This window comes from Mastomys coucha, unplaced genomic scaffold, assembly GCF_008632895.1.
Source record: "Mastomys coucha isolate ucsf_1 unplaced genomic scaffold, UCSF_Mcou_1 pScaffold9, whole genome shotgun sequence".
NCBI classification, from domain to species: Eukaryota; Metazoa; Chordata; class Mammalia; order Rodentia; family Muridae; genus Mastomys; species Mastomys coucha.
This window is the reverse complement of record NW_022196915.1, coordinates 105,887,977-105,892,203: the sequence shown is the minus strand read 5'-3', so window position 1 is coordinate 105,892,203 and position 4,227 is coordinate 105,887,977.

The window sequence follows — 4,227 nt, the reverse complement described above, 5'->3', positions numbered from 1 at the left end:
TTGCCTACGTGACTTCAGTCTAGCACTAGGACTGGGGGAAGAAGGACTTAGACTCACATGCAAGACTAACACTAGAACTTAGATGGGCTAAGACTCAGATTCATGTATCTCTCGCAGTACCCCCGGGCCCAGGCCACTTGGGCCCGTGGGATACAGCACCAGTTCAGAGGAGATAGTTGCTGTTTTAGACCCAGTATGTTTTAGATAGCCTCAGAGGTACCTCAACTGTTGAGCTGCCAGATTTTTCATTTTCTCTTTTACAATGATTGTAAAAGCCTCATGTAATATTTAAAGAAATATACTCAGACCATACACCACTCGTGTCTAGTCTGTTTGTCAAAGCCGAATCCCGTGCCCACCTGGCCAGAACCCATTGTCCCGCGGAATAAGGGACCCTGCAAGAAACCCCGGTCCGCGGCAGAAGGTTCCAGTCTGTATCATGCCCCTTCGGAGGATGAGTTGGGCTCTTCAATATGCAGCGGTTTATGGTCAGAAACAAAGGGTCCTTAGGAAGACAAAGGGTGGCACGTGAGCCCAATATACCAGAAACATGAGTGTACCTTCCTACAGTGTAGAGCTGATTACATAAATTCACAAGCTATTTGTGGTAGTTTGAATGAGAACTATCCCCATAGGCTCTTGTGTTTAAATACTTTCCCCTCCATTGGTGGCGCTGTTTGGGGAGGTTATGAACCTTTAGGAGGCGGAGCCTTGATGAATATCATATCACCATACTGGACTGATATGCTGGAGGGAGAAGATCGTTGAGGGTGGATCTGAAGAGTTTATATGCTAGCTCCATTTCCTGTTCATTCATTCGCTCTGCTTCCTGGTTAGGGTAAGATCTCTCAGCTCCCTGCTCCTGCTATAATAACAGCTTTTTTTATTTCAATCTGTATTATTATTGCCTTAGATATTCATGATGCATTTTATGTATATGGATGTTTTGCCTGTCTATATGTCTGCCCACCAGAAGAGGGCATCTGATCCCTATAACTACAGTTATAGACAGTTGTGAGCCTTCATGTAGGTGTTGAGAATTGAACTCATGACCTCTGTAAGAGCACCCAGTGCTCTTAACTGCTGATCCATCTCTCCAGACCTCAATCTTATTAATATTAAGAAACTATTAGATTACATATTGTACTTCACAGGCGATGTTGCAAAATGTGTGCATGTGTTTCAGAACAGCTGACCACAGAGTTCAGAAGGACTATTCTAGAAACCTAGAAAGCTGACACAGAGGCAAGGAAACCCCTCTTCGGGACAGATTGGAAGTTTGGGAACCACGAGAACACAGAGACGCCTTATGCTACTCTGGTTGGCAGGCGAGCTTGAGTGTCAGTGGGAAATGGGCTGAGCACTGAAGGCAGGAGAACCTGGACTCTAGAGGGACTGAGGTCATGCTGCAGAAACAGAAAAAGACAAACAAGAAGGGGGACCAAGTGTTGGCATTCTGTCTGGACTCCACCCCGACAGTTACCTGGTTGCAGCCAGGTACGCTCCTCCCCACAGTTACCTGGCAATAACCAGGTAGGCCTGGCCCACTATAAAGGGGGCTGCTTGGCCCCTCCTCCCTCTCTTACTCTCTTGCCTCCTGCCCCTTGCTCCCACTCCTCTCTCCCCATTCCCTTCCTCACCTCTCTCACGGAGTCATGGCCGGCCCCTACTTCTCTACTCTCTCCTTCTCTCTGCCTTTCTTTGCCTCTACTACTCTCTTAACTCCCCTCCCCATGCCCTAAATCAACTCTATTCTATGTTATACCGTGTGGCTGGTCCCTCAGGGGGAAGCGATGCCTTGGCATGGGCCCGCGGAGACATCCCCTCCCCCCATGCCTCACCATGCCACCTTTGAACATATCTTACTAGCTCTTTATCTTTTTTTGATCACAACACCAAGTAGTGTTGCAGCTTGTGTGCAACTCTCTCTTCGCGTGTACACTGGCCAGCCATGCTATCCTTTCCTTGCATTTTGTCAGGACTCCCAGCACTGAGGGCATCTCCCTGCCCTGAGCCTACAGTGGGACTCTTCCGTACTTCCTAGCCCTCAAATAGCCTCGCTCCCCCTTGCAGCTCCTGGGAGTGAAGGGGTTACCCCTTCCCAGTGATTTTTGTTCTTGTTCCTGTGAGACACATCCCAAAGTACACAAAGTATCCTTGTAAAAGAAAAAGTTCATTATCTATCTTTCCCCATCTGACTCAGCTTGGCCCTTGTCTGTCTGTCTAAAACGTTTGTACTCGGTGGGAGAGATGGCTCAACAGTTAAGATCACTGGCTGCTCTGTCAGAAGATCCTGAGTTCAATTCCTAGCAACCACACGGTGGCTCACAACCATCTCTAAGGGATCTGATGCCCTCTCCTGGCATATAGGTGTTCATGCAGACACAGCACTCATTTAAAAAATTCCTCAGAATTGGTTTCAGGTTCTGGCACAGCCATGATGAGCCCTGTTTCTGCCACAGCTTAATGCCCTCTGGCTTCCACATAATGGCTGAGCCCTCAATAAATCCTTTCCTGTTCTTAAAAAAAAAAAGTTTATCCTGCTCAAAGCTTCTACTACTTAGTCAACAACTATTTTTTTACAGATTTATTTTGTTTTATTATTTTTAAAGATGGATTTTACTATTTTTATTTACTGTTTTATTTTAAAAATCATTTTATTTATTTATTTATTTGTGTGTGTGTGTGTGTGTGTGTGTGTGTGCCCATATGTCTGTATGTGCACTTCATGCATGTAAGTTCCAGAGGAGCCCAGAAGAGGGCGCTGGATCCCCTGCACTGGGGTTGCAGGGGTTTTGAGCAGCGGGACATTCACTGGGAACCAAATTTGGCTCCTCTTTAAGAGCACTGTGCACTCTTGACTGCTAAGCCACCTTTTTTTTTTTTAATAATTTCTGTCCTTTGTTGATCTATAGTGTCTCATATTTTCCTTGTTTCTAGGACCCTATAGTCTATCGATATTAAATAATTCTTCATCATAAATCTTGGCAGGAATCAAAGCTGCAGAGAACTCTATAATATTAAATGATGAACAGCTATGCGTCAGACAGCCAGGACTCTGGAATCAGATGTGGGTTTGAATTTCCAGTATTGTTTCTATCTGACCTGGGGCAAGTAATTTAAACTCTGCAAACTTCAATCTCCACAACCATAAAATGTGGACATATAGCTTGTGAAGACCCCATAAAGTAACAGTTAATACCTGTCAGATAATTACTAAATGTCACACTCAGATTTCAGGGCTTAAAAGTATTAACTCATTTAGAAATTTACAGCTGCCTCAGGCTTGAGAGGGGGCTCCGTGGCCAAGAGCACTTGCTGTTCTTGTGAAAGGCCCAGGTTCAGGTCTCAGCACCTGCATCAGGCTGCTCACACCTGTCAGTAATGACTGCCCTGTGGGCACTTATATGCATGTGGTACATAGACATAAACCTGGGCACACATACAGTTGCTTCTAAAGGGAGACACAAGGAGGATTTAGATAATAAGAGTCCAAGGTCATGCAGGCTCATGCAGACTTGGGATAAAGAGGTGAGGAGTCTGGCAAGGTAGACATCTTGTTTTGAAATCCAGTTCCGAGAATCCTCAAGGGACAAAGGGATTGTGCAACTCTGGGCTCAGTGGTCACAGCAGAACAGTTCTTCTGCAGTCGAACTGCCACATCACCCAGGCAGCTCATTTTATGAGAGACTTTTATTATTCTCTAGGGAGTGTGAAAACCTTCTAATGAGTATGTTATACAAAACGCCAGAGGCAAGATGAACTTAGCAGTGATCGGAGGCGGGCACAGTTCTGTGAACGAGGAAGCTGTTTGCCCTTGAGCAGCTACTGCGCGATGTTGCAAAGCAAAGACAACACATGCAGCTACGCAAGCAGTGCTTTGGTCTCCTAGGAATGAGCAAATCCTGAAACTCCCTCTTAACACCGTCATATCTTGTATTGTACTCTTGGCTGAGGAAACTGATCTACAGAACGAGGTCTATTCACCATGAGAACAGCTATTTTACTTATCATACAGATACTGCAGAAGTTATCTGTATACAATACCGATACGCTATCGTATTAAACTGTGTGATCGAGGGTAGCTAACTATGAAGATCCTCTTACTCTGGAAATTCCTATTTTAAAAAAATACTTATTGCCGGGTGGTGGTGGCGGCGCACGCCTTTAATCCCAGCACTTGGGAGGCAGAGGCAGACGGATTTCTGAGTTCGAGGCCAACCTGGT